This window comes from Oxyura jamaicensis, chromosome 4, assembly GCF_011077185.1.
Source record: "Oxyura jamaicensis isolate SHBP4307 breed ruddy duck chromosome 4, BPBGC_Ojam_1.0, whole genome shotgun sequence".
Classification (NCBI taxonomy): domain Eukaryota; kingdom Metazoa; phylum Chordata; class Aves; order Anseriformes; family Anatidae; genus Oxyura; species Oxyura jamaicensis.
The window spans coordinates 35,043,920-35,061,113 of record NC_048896.1 but is presented as its reverse complement, the minus strand read 5'-3'; the positions used below and the strand labels follow the sequence as shown (position 1 = coordinate 35,061,113).

General features: G+C 36.0%; 1 long non-coding RNA gene across 1 annotated transcript; it reads left to right on the top strand.

Annotated features, from left to right (window-relative positions):
* Window positions 1–439: 439 nt before the first annotated feature.
* Window positions 440–16,920, top strand: LOC118166888. The gene is made up of 3 exons (XR_004750783.1): window positions 440–560; window positions 7,165–7,275; window positions 16,872–16,920. It is a non-coding gene; the product is annotated as an uncharacterized LOC118166888 (long non-coding RNA).
* The last annotated feature ends 274 nt before the right edge of the window (window positions 16,921–17,194 follow it).

Genomic DNA, 17,194 nt, shown 5'->3' with positions numbered 1-17,194 from the left:
ATACATTTTAATAAGAAAAAGCATTTTGAGAAAGGGTGAAGTGTCAGTGTCATCACAGCAAGCACAAGGGCTAGCCCTCAGTTTTTGCCTTCAGACCTCAGCTGGTGCCTTCTGACTTGTAAAAGTTGCAGCTCATGGCTCTGTGGGGTGACAAAGACTGAGGCACGTGCCTCCTTCTGTGTTTCATGCTGCTGTCACTGACAAAGAACAGTTATTTCAGAGCTCTGCAGGGATACCATTTCTCCTCCTCTTTGAAAGGGGGTAGTTTTGTGTTCTGCCAACCACTTTAGGTTGGCAGAACACAAAAGATATGTCTGTCCTCTTTGCTGCTTTCCTCTCCCCTCTCATTGGGAGAGCAGAGGCAGTGACAGTACCATGATGAATTGTTTGGCCCTGCCAGCAGCAATTAGATGTTCAAACAGTTGCTTCTGTTCCCTAGGGAAAAGCTGGTGAAACAGATGAAAGCATCGCGTGGACTGTACTTGATCTGTGGACTACCTGTAGAACCTGCAGAACTCATCAGCATCCCCTCTACTGCTTATATTCTACTTGATGTAAAGGTATACGTAATTTAATTTTAAATTTTATATTCCTTTAATGAGCCAGAGTGTTTTTCATAAGGATGTTACTTGTAATAGATATAGCAGTTTTGTCAGGGTAAAATGATATGTGCCTTTGACATAAAGTGCTTCCTAGAGGGCTTAGTGACATAAATATTTCTACTGCTAGAGAAAGCTGTAAGAAAGTCCACTAGTAAAAATCGAAGAATATGCTAAATAAGATCTTAAACAAGCCTGTATTCAAAAATAATAAAGTTTGATGACTTAATTTACAAACTGAAAAGAAAGCAAGGACACCATGTTTATGTAAATGTTCCACTTACATTTGATTTATTATTTCTGAAGACTGAAAGGCCAAATCCCAAGGACTTCAGTGGAGGTTACATGCAGGATTCTGGCAGAATTACACTCCAGAGTAACAGTTAACTACCTTTTAAGCACTTACAAGAGATATTAGAGGGTTAAACATTCAGCTTGTAGTTGTAGCATTTAAGCTTGAGCTTGGGAAATTTAAATTCAATAAACATCCTAGCTAAGTTCTTTTAGAAAACAAGTCTCATGCATTTTTATGTGCTTCTGTATTATTTAATATGCTACACCTTACTTAGACTTAGGTAGAGTTCTGAAAGAAAATAACAAATACAACGGGGCTAGCTTTTAGATGTACTCTGCCAAATATTATTTTGCCCTCGTCACATGTAGGGTGCTATCATTAGTGTTCCACGCTAGACATTTTGTTGTTGTTTGTATTTCTTTGTTTTTGTGCCCTTTGTTATGACCTTGGGCCTCAATCAGCTCATTAAAAATTAAATTGCTTATTATAACCTGGCTTCATTTTCCACTTTGATCAGAAAGCACAATAGGTTCCTTAAGTGGATTTAGCCATAAAATATTCTGGTAATGAGAATAGAAGAGGCAAGTTTAATATCAAAACAAAAGCTAGAGAAAAACCACCCAGAGGATAATAACAAACATTTTGCCTAACTAAAAGATAAACCTCTATGCAATGTGAAAATTCTGTTTTCTGCCTTATTAAGTGAGCATTTTTTACAATTTGAAATTAGTATAATTTTCACTCCTTCTGTGGTTAGTACTCCTCTCCCATCAGTATGCGAACATAACAGCATTATTTCATCTGTGCCACAATTATTTAAATTCAAAGGAGGAGATAAAACTGCCTAAAATTATAGAGAAATTTTGTTAAATACTGTTCATTACTAATTTTTTAACTATTGCTCATTTTTATTATGTTCATTCATTACTTGCTATCCAGGAATACTTCTGGTTATAGACTTTTATCTTATAGGCATTTTTTTTCACACAAAGACTTTGGAATGGATTTTTGAACAAGCACAAAAAAATCTGTAATGTGAAAGCACAAATCTACTTAGTCCGGTCTCCTGTTTCTGACTGGGTCTAGAGGAAAATATGAAGGTAGAAAAAAATGTTTTGCTACTCTTCCAGCATACTAACCCAGCTTTTTGTGCCCTTTTGCTACAGTGATCTATCTCTTGCCCAAATGATATACCCAAATGATCTCAAATGAAAATATTCCCATGCAAACACAAATATTTGGTTTTAATTTTTCCCTTTCCATTAGTCTGCTTTTAAAAAAAAAATTCACACATCCTGAAAGGAGATCAAACCACTGAAACTTAAGTGACCAGTCACAAACCATGAATGATGGTTCAGCTGAGCAGAGCATAGGTAAGTCCTGAATTGTGTATCATTGTAAGTTTTGAATTGAATATCATTCTGAGTGGTGAAAACACACATAAAATGTAGCAAGAGGTGGAAAATAGTTCCTAAGTGAGAGAACTGATTAACAATGGCTATCAAAAACCAGTAACCAGTCTGTCAAATATAACTTACACCTTTAATAAAAATAAATTTTCTCTCACTAGTATGCTAAGTACTGAAAGTTGAACTGAAATTGAGATCAGTATTACTTTTAAGTAAATACAGCAAGATGAAACATTTATTTTAAGATCTCTTTACAGCTAACAGACGTGGTGGCAAGCTTAACATTTGACAGGAGCAGTTGTTCCTAGCCTGGTCTACCAGTCCTTGAGAAAACAAAAGCGGCTTTAAGCATTGTCTGACCCCATGGAGAGATCTTGAAATTAAATAAAGAAAAACTTTTAAAGAAGTTTTATTTCTGTATATTATGTTCAGATTTTTTGAGAATTTATTTTATGTCTATCAAATCTTTTGCGTTTGGAACTTTACAGGAGTAAGTTCAAGGTGGAAAAAAAATATTTCACAATTATATTTGTCCTATTTGTAAATCTCCTTACAACCATGTGGAAAGTTGTTGAAAAAAAATATATATATTTTTTCCTTTAAAGTGAGTTGTATTATAAAGAGTCCTTTCCTGATAAATTGTATAATAAAGAGCCATTTTATAAATAAATAAATAAATAAATACCCATAAGTTTAACAAGTGATTTAACTTCAAAAATAAAGCTGTCTTATGGATGGAGTGCATTAATAGTCAGCAGTCAGTTGATAATATAGAACATTTAGAGAGCTCTGAATTTGTCTCTGGATATTAATACCTGTCTGAATTATTCAGTTTTGCAATCTACTATTCATATATATATATTTAAATGAAGACATTTTCCTTGGAAAACCACAATGGCCTAAATCAATCTCTGATTTCTGTAAATAGCTTGAATATTTTTTCTCCACATGATGTGTACACTGAGTGCAGAATAATTTTTAGAATAAATCTATTAGAATATTTCAATTTATACAATCTACTAGTGTATTTCAGTGTATAAATACATATTTCTATATAGTATATATATTATTAATATGATATATATTTTATACAGATAGAATTTCTATACTTTCATATTATTTATGGTCACATTTTGTTTTATGAGTGATTTCCTATATGATGGGGATTATGATTGAACTAATATTTTTCAGTCTCAGGCTGAATGTTGTATTAAATCACTTCTATTCAGAACAATATTTGGATATAGATCAATGATTTGAAATAAGCTTTGATCCATCATTTACAATTTTATATAGTTTGCATATATATTTTATCTAATTTAATGCTTTTGACTGCTTTTTGTATTCATTGTGAGCCGATCACTTATTAAGGAAAAAATGATTCAGTTCTCAAATTCTCCAACCACTGCTACTCTTAAGTGATTATATTAAACTTGTTTTAAAATTAGGGCAGAATATCAATAACTTAAGGATAGGAAGAAATAGTAAGCAAAAAGCATTTTAAAAAACAGAGATTTGAAAACTAAGATGTATGTGAAAATATCATAAAGTCGATATACATATATATTTTATTGATACATATTATCATATACATACACACATGATTGTACATGTATACAAAATTGACTTTAAATATATAACCAAATGAATAAAGGACAAGGATATATTCAGTATTTTTAAAATATGGGATATTTCTGAATAATGTGAAGTATTTTATCTAAGCCTATCCAAGAGAACCCTTTCTTATCATGGGAAATATGGAGAGCTGGCTTTATGGCTTGCTCCATGTATGCTGTAACATGTGGGCTGCTTTTTGATTGCACTGGCTTTTGCCCTCATTGTTAGGTTTTGTAAATAAAAGCTGAAGAGTTTTGATGTATCGTACAACATTAGACATATCTAGCTGTAATTAGATTAATTGTTCCTCACACTGAATTATAGTGCTCAGGACAACTGCCAGTAAACATACCACACTTCATAATGTCTCTATTTCAGCTGACAATGAAGGTATATGCTCACATGCAAGCTTGTGGCATATCCATCCCAAATCAAAACTCTGTAACTTATATCTATTATCTGAAAAGTTACTCTTGCTTAGGTATTTGCAAATTTTCTATTATGTGAGTTACTCAAGAGTTAAACTTCCGCATTCAATTTAGCAGGTAAAAATACAAGTTCAAGCTCACAAGTAGGCAGTTCCACTGAACACAACAGAATATCAGTCTTCCTAGAAAGCTTAAATAGCATTCTGGTCTGAGTTTAGTGAAGTTGTATTATCTTAATTATACCACTGGTAAAACAAACTGCTTCACTTCCCTCCCCATCTATCATTATCTTAAACAAGACTGAAATTGCTTTATTTCTTTTCACGCTGGAAGAAGGAAGTCAGGTAATATTCTGTTCTGGAAAAAAAACAAAGCTGTACTCTTTTTGGTAGGAGGTTTGTACTTCTTTATTTCTGAGGTAACAGTTGGAAAAGTTGTTCTGCAGGTAGGCCACATTCACTTGGCAGAGGGAATGTGCATTTCTAGTGTATTGCGTTGCTCGCAAAAGACCAGTGGTTTGAAGTAACAGGAAAGGATTTGGTCTATTGAGTCAAATCAGCTTCTGATTACTTCTCTTTTTGTGGAGGCTACCCTGTTGTGTTGGAATATGTACCTGCAATGCTGTTCTGATTATCGACACACCGAAGAACCAGTGGCTTGTTAAAGGCCAGGTAGCTGAAGGACTGCTAACTGTCTGCTCTTTCTCTTCCTCTATCTACCATCCTAATAATCACCATTAAGCATCAAGAGTCTATATGTGGAAGTGCCTTTATTATAGGCACAACAATAGTTGCTTTCAGCTATTCTAACACCTGAAACTGGGGTTCACAGTTGTCTGACTTTACCATGATTGTTATCTAGAGTGTTTTGCCTTTCAAAATTATTTTGTCTGTGCCTTTCTCCCCATTTTGACACATTTATTTTGAATCTCCAGTGAGACTGTGTGACTCTCTGCCATTTCCTGTTGCTGTATGAAAAACATAAGCATAGTTATGGCTTTTAGTTTTTCCCATTATCCTCAAATCATACAACAGATTTTAATGTATTTTTGCCATTTCCTTTATGTGCTATTTTAAGCTTATCTATAATCATCATTAACACTTTGTGGCACAATATATCCAGAAAGTTGCTAAATGTTTAAAAGACTACTGGCATCATTCAGTAGAATCAAAATACCCTTTGGCAGAAATAATAGATTATACGCTATTTGTATTGTACTGGATGAATTAGAATTTCCATGAGAGCCTTTTAACATGACACAAAAAAGCACTGATAGCTAAAGTGCTGGAGAGCACAATCAATTTTTTTAAATAAGAAAAATATTGGCTTTGTTACCTTTTCAAGGACAAAAACTTTTCAAGTGACCTCTATGGAAAAAATCATTAGGAGAGGTTTCAGGCTCTTGGAAAAACTTTCTCTCAGTCTATGAAGAAAATTTCATTTAGAGTCAGAAGCAGAACATGGGCTCTTTTACAGTGCAATTACTTAATCAGTGCCACTGAAGATTAGCCTGAAACGCTGCATAACTGAACATAGATCATTCGTCCTTACAAAAACAGAGTTCATTCCATTTAACATATCTGAAATAAGGCACATCACTTTTCACTGCCATGCCATACTCTGCAGTACCTAATTTCATTCAATAAAAGTTTTAATATAATCAAAAGATATACTGTAAATTGGACCCAGAAACACATCATTGCCCAAGAACTTACTTTCAATTTCTTGTTTTTACTCACATATTATTTCATCTTTGGAATACTTCTGGCATGGCTCTTGTTTACTCAGAAATTAAGGTCTTTGTTATCCCTGGTGACATTTCGCATAACAGTTCAGGTGATTACTGGTTTAAATTAAGTGAAGGAAAATACTTTTCATAGTGAAACACAGTTTTTGCAGATTTAGTGTTATAGTCCACCACAGATAGAACTTGAAGTAGAAAGCTGGTATGTGTGAAGTAGAAACCCACACTGAGCAGTCCTGTGCTTTTTATGTTTTTGTAAAGTACCAGAAGTTATGCTCTGTGTACAGAAATGAAGTGATTGCTTTGTAAATATGCATTTCAGCTATAATGAAAATTATTAAAGTTCATGAAATAATGCAAATGTCTGCCAAGAGAACTCTGCTTTGCTATTTTTATATGATCTTAAATAATACTGGTAACAAAATCTTGTCTAGTGATCTGCAAAGTTTGCATTTCTGCCTGCTCAGAACCTCAGATTCATTGCAATGAGCAGATTTGAAGTTTCAAGTGCTGTGGAAGAAGAACATGAAGTGCACTATTTGTTTTATATCTTACCAAGTATGCAAGATAATGTTGGAAAATCCTGAAGGAAAAATCCTGGGCAATTCTCATTGTTCATTGATCACTTTTTGGTTCATTCAACAAATGAATTCTATATTAATTGTATTATTATTATTATTATTACCTATTATTACCTATTATTTACTTATTACTAGGACAGCCATTAGCTGTAGTGAATTATCAAAAATTAAATCTTTGTGGAGTAAATTCAAAACAAAGCAGCTACTTGTTGGTTTTATGATCTCTCTGACATAAACAAACTGCTTACCACATCTGATGTAGCAGATCTTATATTCTCTACTGACAAAGTGAAACATTTTATTTAGACCTATTTATCAATGATGATGTTTTAAATATTTCTTATTATATTGTACAGTAGAAAGGTTTTTTTGCACAATAAAATGAATACTAGCATCTCCTTTCTCCTTCCCTCTTTGTCTCTTCCCTGTTCCTGTACTCCATGTTTGAAAAGACACTGTCTTCTAATTTTCTTTTTGTGACATCCCCTCAGGTTGTTGCTAGTTCTGTAAGAAAAAAAAGAAAAAAAAACCTTGCAAACAGAGAACCAATTTGCTTAAAGTTTACCTTACGCTGAAAGTTGTGGGCACACGGAGCAGAACTGGTGAGTTCTTTCTTCTCTATTTCCTATGAATCACTCAGAGACAGAAATTGGTGCTGTGAGCTTTCCTCCTAAGATCCTAAATTCCATGAGGTCACAGATTTAAAGCTTCTCACCATTTACTGGAATTTGATGTCAACTTCTAGATTGGCTAGCTTCAGCACTGGAGTACCTGAAAAAGAAGTTGATATTAACTTCAACACCTGAAAATCTTTCTCTGTGAGATACGGATCTCTGAATCTGACAATCAAGCATTAGCGGTACTTTTCAAAGAATTTCTTTCAGTTCAATAAGATCACCACTGGCTGTTAAATTATGGTTTTGGTTAAGAAAACGAATTCTATCTTAGGATTAATCATATTATTAACATTTTATAATCATATTATCAACATTTTATTTAAATAGAATAGAATATTCTGGCAAGAAAACTGTTAAAGGTGAATAATCAATGAGATGTTTCAAGATATAAGTTATTTATCACTTTATTCTACTCCTCGAGAAACATAACAAGGGGTGCAACAACTGTTGCTTGGAGTCCCAGCTTGAGTGGATTACTCTGTCTCTGTGGAAGTTAGAAGAGTGTCCCTTTAAAAACAATTTGAAATTCAGCCTACAGTTATGTGCAAATAGTCAAGAAAGCAGAGTTAATGTTGTATTTGCAAATTTAGCATTCTCTTAATGTATTTTGGGCACAGAATTAGAAACAGATTTTGCATTCAATGAATATAAACACCTTAATATACACACACTGAAGAGTAATATATCTTAAGTAATGGGAACAGGTTTTCCCAGAGAAAACCTTTGTGCTATGGGTGACTTTTGATGACTTTTTTATTACATTTTCTTGAAAACATGTGCCTTATGATGGTAATTCAAATACTAGAACAGCTGCTTTTCAGAAGATGTAGAGAAGTAGTATTATGACTGCAAGCAGTTGTTTAATGTTTGCTTCACATTTTTTTTTCATAGAAATCACAGAAAAATAGAATGAGTAGGGACATCAAGTGGCTATTCAGCCAATGCATCTCTCATCTTCTGCCAAATCAAGGTCAGTCTTACCTAATCTGTTCCTGCCAGATGTTTGTCTTAGCTGTTTTTTGAAAAATTAAAATGTTAGAAATTCTGTCTACAGACAATGTGAAGAATTTCCTTTAAAGAGTAAGAATAAAATAAGGATAAAAGATAAAATCATGGTGTGCTGAAGAAATGCTTGCATTACTAACCCTGTTTATCTAAAATATCCACTTGTTTTTGTGTAAATTTATAATTGTATTTTTTCTTTCTTTCACTGTATAATTTATTTTTCTTTTCATGTTCTGCATAGAAACTGACATTAAAAATCCTGATGTAACATGATTTCAGGAAGAAAAGGTGCTGCGGTTGGCGGATGATGTAGTGGTTATCTTAGATTGAGTCAATTTTGGGTGAAACTTCGTAAGATTTCACTGAAGTCAGAAAGTAACTCATAAGACTTGAAGTAAAGTGTACTTAAATTTTTCACTGTTATTGATCTTTGTGGGAGTTAGACTGAATTATAGGTTCCATGCAAGTATATACTGTATCTCAGCTATTGAGTGCACTAACGTATGTAAGGCAGTAGTACATATATATTCACAAGGGGATTGATCTCTTGATCAATCAAGATCAAACAAGAACTCTCCATCCCCCTGTGTAAGTAAACGGGCGGGGAGGGCAGACAGCCGGGATGGCTGAGCAAGGCCCTGCTGTTCAAACTGAGGAAATGCACAGGCAGTGGAAGCAGGGACATGGGGCCTGGGAAGAGCACAGGGATATTGTCCGGGTGTTCAGGGATGGGATCAGGAAAGCCAAGGCACGGATGGAACTGAGCTTGGCAAGGGATGTAAAGAATAACAGGAGAAGATGCTATAGGTGCATTGGTCAGAAAAGAAAGACCAAGGAGAGTGTACCCCCTCTGACAGGTGAGAAGGGAGAACTGTTAACAACAGACATGGAGAAGGCTGAGGTACTCAACAGCTTTGCCTCCGTCTTCATGTCAGTTAGGCTTCCAAAGTCTTTTGTTTCCCTGAACCTGTAGATGGAGGCTGGGGGAGCAAAGTCCCACCCACTGTAAGTGAAGAGCAAATTCGAGATCACCTGATGAAACTAAACATGTACAAGTCTATGGAGCCTGATGACATGCATCCCAGGATCCTCAAGGAATTGGCAGATGTAGTTGCCAAGCCTCTCTCTAATATTTGAAAAGTCCTGGCAGACGGGTGAAGTCCTGAGTGACTGGAAAGAGAGAAATATCACTCCCATTTTTAACAAGGGTAGAAAGGAGAACCAGGGAACTATAGGCTGGTGAGCCTCACCACTGTGCCTGGGAAGATCATGGAAAAGATCTTCCTGGAAGCAATGTCAAGGTACATGCAAGACAAAGAGGTGATCCGAGACAGCCAGCATGGCTTCACCAAGGGCAAATCATGCCTGACAATATGGTGGCGTTCTATGACGGAGTGACTGCATCAGTTGACAAAGGAAGACCGACTGATGTCATCTACCTGGACTTCTGCAAGGCCTTTGACATGGTTCCATATGACATCCTGGTCTCCAAATTGGAGAGATATGTATTTGACGGGTGGACCATTCAGTGGATAAGGAATTGGCTTGAAGGTCACACCCAGAGAGTGGTAGTCAGTAACTCTATGTCCAAGTAGAGGCAGGTGACAAGTGGACCTCAGGGGTCTGTCCTGGGCCTGGTGCTGTTTAATATCTTTATCAGCGGTATAGACCATGGGATTGAATGCATCCTCAGCAAGTTTGCAGATGACACCAAGCTCAGTGGTGTGGTTGATACAATAGAAGGAAGGGATGCCATCCAAAGGGACCTAGACAAGCTGAAGAAGTGGGCCCAGGTGAACCTAATGAGGTTCAACAAGTCCAAGTGCAGGGTGCTGCACCTGGGCTGGGGCAATCCTGGACATGTGTACAGACTGAGAGAAGAATTAATTGAGAACAGCCCTGCAGATAAGGACTTGGGGGTTCTGATGGATGACCCAGCAGTGCGCGCTTGGAGCCCAGAAGGCCAACTGCATCCTGGGCTGCATCACCAGAGGAGTGTCCAGCAGGTGGAGGGAGGTGATTGTCCCACTCTACTCTGCCCTTGTGAGGCCCCAGTTGGAGTGTTGCATCCAGGTCTGGAGCCCCCAGCACAAGAATGATGTGGACCTGTTCTAACAGAGGAGGGCCATGAAGTTGATCAAGGGGCTGGAGTACCTCTCCTAGGAAGAAAGGCTGAGAGAGCTGGGGCTGTTCAGCCTAAAGAAGACCTCTTTGTGGCTTTTCAGTACTTAAAGGGGGCTTATAAAAAAGGTGGATAGTGACTCTGCTAAATTAGGTAATGACAGGACAAGGTGGGATGGTTTTAAACTAAAAGAGGGGAGATTTAGATTAGAGTTTAGGAGGAAATTGTTCACTCAGAGGGTGGTGAGGCACTGGAACAGGTTGCCCAGAGAGGCTGTGGACACCCCATTCCTGTAAGTGTTCAAGACCAGGTTGGATGAGGTCCTGGACAGCCTGATCTAGTGGGTGGCATCCCTGCCTGTGGCAGGGGGTTTGGAACTGGATGGTCTTTAGGATCCCTTCCAACCCAATCCACTCTATGACTCTATGATTCTATGATCTAGAGTGCCTTAAAGCTTAACTTAACTGCGAGTAAGGTTACACACGAAGACAGAGGGAAGAAAACACCAAACACAAGTGAACTATTTTTTCTCCTGTGAAGATCAGGCTTTCTCTTTTAACTACAGAAATAAATTTCCCTACTCATATAGCCTGGCTCAGAGTGGATGCTAAATGTGGCAGTAGAGATAAGGAGTGACCTGAAATGATCTGGACTTCTCTTGACAATAATATAAGCTGTAACTTTAAAAAACTCCTAAGTCTCCAACTTTCCTTAAAACAGGTGTTTATAATGTCTTTCTAAACATATGGATGTTTTTAAAGATTTCTCCTTAAGGACCTATCTATATGAATTACTCCCATTGCACAAGACATTTCCTAAACCTTCTTGAATCACTGGATTCATCTCCATCTCTTTTCTTCAGGGGATCATTTTCTCGATGAAAACTGCATCTGTCAAAGGGAGAAAAGGAAGAATCAAACATTCTAATGGACTTTTATGTATCACACACATAATTTTTTGAAATAGGATGGTATCTTTTTGCTATAGCTGACTTCTCTGTCTGAAATTGTAACATATCTCCTCATAAACTGAAATTTCATTTCTCAGTTTCTAAACTCAACCATTATGTACAGCAAAGAACACATCTCCATTAGCTGAATAGAGTAAGAGTTTTGAATAGAGTAAGAGTTTTGAAATTGCTACTTGGACAAACACAAAACTTAGTATTTGAAAGGGATGTAGAAACTCCAGTATCCCCCTGGAAGGATGGATTGTGCTCAGTATATGAATTGTCCAAGGCACCAAGCAAGAATGCCTCATCAGATTCTTACCATGGAGCAGAAGAGAACAGGAAATGTGAACATTATTATCAAATCCAAATATAAAGGCAGTTTTAAAGAAATTGATATTACACCCTGAAATACTTAAATATAAAGCTCTTAATCTGTGTTTAGCTGTGATCAGCTCTACTGGTGCTTTTGTATGGAAATTTTCCTATTAGTAAATACAAAGGCCTACTAGTAAAAATACTCAAAGCAGCTTGAACAAAGAGGTCTTTTTAGGTTTATTTCTACAAAAGAGACATCTCTCTGCAAGCAATCTCTAAGTTGTTTCTGCAGATTTTATTGTATGAATAAAAAGTAAATTCTGTGTATACTATATTTTGCATTTGCAGTCTGGAAAACAATGGCAATTGATAAAAAGTAATTATGCACATTTTTTTTACATTTAAGAAATTTATATTTTTTACTGTTTGATTAAGAAGTTTGATAAACCGTTATGATTATATTTTGCTACAGTAAGTTAGATGGAGTATTCCTACAAATAAGGGTGAACAGCTGGACTATCATAGGTTTCACCCATATAAATTCCTTATAGGAAGATACAGAATGAAGTCCACACCCAAAAATAAAGCAGAACTTTACAAGGTAGCTCTTTAAACATACAATCACTTTTTGCAATGGTCAATTTGAATAATTAACCATTGTTTTGCATTCCAGCATGGAGATGCTGAAACATTTTTGCAGTAATATACTAGTTTCAAACACAATGCTATGCCATTATGGGAAAATCACACTTTTTCCTGGTTGCCTGCATATACATTTTTTAACAGCATAGTTTCAGGTTTTGTAAATAAGTGAGGCTTATTGGAATGAGAGCTTTTAGGCAAAGCTTAAAGCTCAAACACAGTGGAGATTAACAGTATAATAGAGGGAAACTATAAGCAATATTGAAGGATTCGCAATTGTTTTGGAGACCATGAATGTACATTGCTCTGAATCACCCTGGAGAATTCCACTATATCATTCTTTTGGCTTTGATCTGTGACAAAGCTTAAGCATTCACCCAGTTTGGACTGCCTGGCTGAGGATGAGCAGCTGAGATTTGTGAACTAGAGTGCATCGAATTATGTGTGGTGGTCTGCCCCTTCTCTTCTGGTGCTACTGTCATTGGTTTCTCTTCAGAGAATAGAAATTAGTCACAATAACATTCTGCTAATGCTTATTTTCCAAGCAGTTCTGCAAACACATACACAGTATCTTACATGTGTAGGGAACAGATGCAAAAAGTCCCAGAATGCAGATTTTCTCTGTAAAATTGCTATTCCAAAAAATTCTTTACCATGGAAGAAAAATTAATGTATGCACATTTTAATGACAGCAGGGGAGCACTGTTTTTATAGACAACTACACATGACCTTATGTTGGAGTTGGTTTGAATTCCCAGAAAAATAGAAATCCCACCCTTACATTGAGTTCTCTGTGACCTTGTAGCTGCCAGGTACTAATGAAATCAATCAACAAATGAAGTTAAACGTGCCTTTCTGTAGGGAGATGGGATATTTGCTTAAGAAATTAGCAGTAGGATGCACCCCATTCTACATAAATATCTATTTTAGCTTATTGTTATTGTTATTATTCCAGTATTTTTTTAAGACTCTCATAATTTTGGTAATATCAATGCCTGGTGTTTTGGCAGCTGTGCTGCATAAGTATCAGTCTCATATGGCCTTACATTCAGTCCTTGAGGCAGAGTTCTGAAGCTGATTCTGGATGATTATTGTGCAAATTAATCAGACTTTTTTTTTTTTTTTTTTTTTTTCTAATTTGGAAAATGAAAAAGCTTTTTTGTATTCTCATTCTCTTAATTTTGGTGCTCTTTTGGATTTTATTTTGGCTTTTGCATGTAGTAATATCATTTAACTAGATTTCTTTTTTTCCATATGAGTCGGGTGATACAGTACCAGGTTCTCTCTTCAAAGATAGGTAAGTGAGACATGATTATGAGGAACTGTGTCCATGTTCTTCAGTCACTGTCCAACAACTTAGTGCTGATCTTTGTATTCTGGGGCTGTGTTTTCTCCACTTGACCACACTGTTTACGGATCCAGAGATATATAGGAGAGGTTTTAAGAGCTTTAGAGCCAGTTGATAGTTAGTCTTCTGAGCAGAAACTGGCCTGTCAGCCAGAGGCAGTAGCCTTGAGCACCCTGTGAAGGATTCACTCTGAATTCTCAACAGCTTTAACTAGATTTTCTGTGCCCTGTGCCAGCTGATACTGCTTTCTCAGATCCATCGCCTTCAGTTCCCCTCCACACAGATAATTGACTTCAGTTTCATCCCCCACCTTCGTCTTTTATTCTCCTCCCTCCTCAGCTTAACTTCTCCTTTTCCTGTTCCTCCTGAAGTGGACTAATGCAAAAATAAATGCATAAACATTTTAATATGGTATTAACATGATGATTTAACTGCTATGCCACTAACTTTGTGAGTCCAGTTTTTTTTTCTTAGTTCTGTACATGTCATTTTGATTGTGAAGTTTTCCTATAAAACAGGAACAATCTTTTAGTGTCTATTTGTACTGCATTATTTTATAGGCATCCTGTATATGAAATTGCAAGTAATTTACAGGTGTAGATATTAAGTGCAATATCCTTGATTATTTCACCTTGGAAAGCTGGTAACTCTTCATACTTAAGTAGGCTCATTATCCCATAATAAAAGGGGATATATTGTGAGGTCAGGGATCAAATGAAGTAGGATAGTGGGATGATTTTTTTTGTGGCAAAAGCCTTGATAACAGAAACACATGATAACAATATGCTTGTTCATTAGCCAGGAGGAAAAAGTATGCTTCAAAACAAAAATACTAGCAGATTTAGGTAGAGTATTTGGAAAGCAACTGTTGGTAAGGATAGAATTTTAATTTCCTTATTTTCTCAACCTTGCTTTTTGGTGAAAACTTTCAGGGGGTTTCAAGTGAATTTCAAAAGCTTTTTTTTTTTTACGTATAATAGCAGTGGAAGAGATTTAATTCATGTCTGAGATTATTTTCATGTTTGAGTTTCTGCTGATTTAAAATAATTCAATGATAAATAAGCATGTTAAAATCAAACCTGATCTAACTTTGGCCCCTGTTCTCCTACCCATTCATTTGTATGACTAAGATGAATGGTCCTGCTGACCTGAGCAGGACGTTGGTTCATAACAATATTTCTTAAACACATAATTCTTCTTAGTCAAATAATCAAATATATTTCTTAAAAATATTTCCCTAGACAGGTATAAATTTGTAACTTAAATTATCTTATTTGGACACTGTCTTTCATAATTTGAGCCAATTTACTTAAACCTCTTGCATTTGACTCCAGGTATATGTATTCCTTCTTGTACGTTGCTACCACAGTAAGGTCACGAATATTCCTCGTGTCTTCAGATAAAAATCTCTCATCTGTGATTGACTTACCATTTAATTCAGTGGTATGCTCATACATTGAGATAAACAGACTGCGACATAGGGAATCAATCAGAAACAGGAAAATTTAACACTGTAGTAATTTGGGAGCAAACTGCTTTTTCGTCTAAATCCAGCAAAATCAGTGTTATCAAACTAGTAGTGAGTTTAATCTTTTTCATTTAGTTTGATTAATGCCTTGTATATAAAATGTGAAAAATGGTAAGTGGCATTCATACTTCTTGTTTATTTTCACACATAAAACAAGCTCAGTCTTGAAAATCTATATAATAAATTCAAACCTGTTGTTAAACTGGCTTGTAACAATGAAGTGGGGAAATAATTTAGTGGTGTTTCATCTGAAAAAAAAAATATGAAAGATTTCACACTGTAAACAGCTGCCATGAACACTACCCCGAAATAGGAAGCGCACAAATCTCTTGAAGTGAAACAAGCATCTGCAAAACCCTGACGTTTAGAGTCTTTCCCTTCCTTCAAAAAAAGAATATATCATTCAAATTTTCATACCAGTTATAGTTTGTCTTGTTTAAGTGACTTCTTTAGATATTTGGGGCTGTATAAATTGCATTGGGAAACTGCCAGTGTGCTTGAGTTGAAAACTGATCAAGACTAAGGTAATCTAAACCAAGGGCTGGATTGTTAACAGTCCGTGGGTTCCCCTTATTTCTGTTTGCTTTTACTTTTAAATACCTGGCTGAACCTCCTGCAGGCTGGCAGCAGATGAGGAGCAGTCTGGAAGAGCATCCATAGCAGCTTCTTGATGGAGCTGAGGATCAACAGGAAACTTTCCACTGTTACAGAAGCTAAAAACAAGCCCCAGGAAGGGTGGTGGTTTGGATGTAGAGCACAAGTGAACTCTTACTTGCTGCAGTAGTTTGAAATACGGCTCCTGCTGTTTTCATCTAGAAAAGTAATTGCAGTTAATTAAAGGGAACTGATTTATTTATTTGTATCAGGAGATACAGTGGGATCAACACAGCAAAGTATAATTTATTGAAGGTTAAAGCATCTATCAATTATTCATGTGTTGTTTTTTTTCTTCACCATGCGTCTGTGACATCAAGCAGTATGGGCCTTACTTCCGTGTCAGAGCAACCGAGATGGAGAGAGAGACGCCTGCTTACGGACAAGTAGGGAGTTCAGGAATAGCAGTCCTAGATTTTCAGACTCAGTTCAGTATTTTAATCATTATATTGTCTTCCTCTCTTCCTGCTGATATATTTCCGAAATTTATTTTATCAGTCAAGGATCATTTGCCAACTTAACAATAGAGAGCATATCAGGTGAAACATTTTAACTGTGGGTATTTAATTTCACATCAGTAAGTGGCATTGCAGGAAAGAACCTGCTTTCAGAAGATAAAGCTTGCTTATATCTGCTTAGCGGATATAAGCTGACATCACTTTTGCTTGGGTTTTTAAATAATTATGTAGCCAGGTAATCACTGTTTAAACCAAAGAAAGAACTAAACTGAAGGAAGATCTGAAGGATCCACGTGTACTTACTGCAATGACTCATCATTATATGCTCTCTACAACACCCCATCTGCTCCTAGGTTGCTAGTGCTGACAAGTTTTATTACAAATATTACTTTTATAAAATACCTAATCCACTGGCTGCAGTATTAGTTTCAAAGAATTATGGTATAGATGTGTATATTATGCATGTTATGTAACTCAGAATGTATTTATCAGGGCAGGAATATTATATTTGAATTCATCTTAACACAGAGCAGGCAGAACAATAATGTAAGTATCTATCTTCAAGTTCACAGGGCTGAACTGTGAGCACAAGTGATACATTGCTATTTACCAGGCATACCATTTTCACCTCAAAATTTCTAGGTGAATAAAATAATCCCAATAAAATTTTAATCCTTCTAAGAAAAAGAGAACTTTAGTCATCTAGGATATATCTATTCAGGTATTCAGCCATCCAGGATGTGCTTTGTGGGGTAAAGGAAAGAGTAATAAAACATTATGGTATTAAACATATATGAAAGGAAAGAAGATCTTGATTGAG